Below are 1243 nucleotides of genomic sequence, written 5' to 3'. Positions count from 1 at the left end.
TCTCTCTCTCTCTCTCTCTCTCTCTCTCTCTCTCTCTCTCTCTCTCTGGAGGTGGAAATCCGCGCACTCCCCTGTATACATACGAGCTGTCGGTCCTCCACTCCACGATGATTTCCCAAGCCGCCACCCATATAAATAATATAGGTAGGAGTCTTTATATATTTCTATGCCACCACCAAACACAGTAACGACCTCTATAGTGTGTGCTCCTTACTATCCCGCCAACTAGCAAACCTCCAACGCTCCAGTTAATATTATAATAATAATAATAAAATAATAATAATAATAATAATAATAATAATAATAAATTTAATAATAATAATAGTCGTTAGTTGTGATTCAGATCGATAATTGATCAAGTTTACGACATAATTAAGTCTGACCATTTATCTCTATAATTCCTAATAAAATCGATAATTGATTAGGTTTACGGCACTAGTCGGAGCAGCAGCGAAATACGCCGAGTACGGCTACACGTTGTCATTCATCCGTACAACGACAGACGTGTCAAGATGGCGTCATGCGGGTAGTTTCCGCCATCTTGCCGCTCATTTTACTCTCTCTTTCGTCTCAGCACCCGAAAACTCACGGAGCTGCATGCTTACGAGGTTTAGATTTTCTACTTTTAAGTTATTCCTTCTCTCAGACAAAGAACCGCGGGCACCGTTGTCAAAAACAAAAGTTGTCTTAACCTTAGTCTCACCATTAACGTTTTCTCGCAGGCTATTGTCGGGAACAAAATTGCGAAGGGCGCTCGCGAATATCGCTCGCGTTTTTAACAGCTTTCGGACAAGAACGCAACCTTGGGCTAGCATCTCGCTACACCAATATCGATCGTCACTATCATGCGAATAATATTCTAGTCTGGCGCTGTATATTTCCATGGTTGGACATCTATATGCATACCCACCGTGGCGTTCTTCATTTTCTACTGTATGTGTCCCCACGGCAACCATTATTCTTATCGCGGTTTGGTTTTACGACAGGCTATAAAATATCAATGGTAAAACAGGCGTTTTCGTGTCAGGCGTTAAAATGCTGATGTCAGCAGCGCGTCAATGCTAATGTTAGCTGCTGCTGCTGCTCAGTGGTTCGCTCATACAGGTTCAATTCTGCTTGTCTCCCCAAGCCTGCCTAATTGTGCACCACGTTTCAGCTGTACGTGTATCTATAGCTATAGCTATCTACCTCTCTCTCTCTCTCTCTCTCTCTCTCTCTCTCTCTCTCTCTCTCTCTCTCTCTC

Source organism: Priapulus caudatus, unplaced genomic scaffold, assembly GCF_000485595.1.
Source record: "Priapulus caudatus unplaced genomic scaffold, Priapulus_caudatus-5.0.1 Scaffold921, whole genome shotgun sequence".
Lineage (NCBI taxonomy): Eukaryota > Metazoa > Priapulida > Priapulimorpha > Priapulimorphida > Priapulidae > Priapulus > Priapulus caudatus.
The sequence above is the reverse complement of the archived record's forward strand: the minus strand, read 5'-3'. Positions refer to the sequence as shown.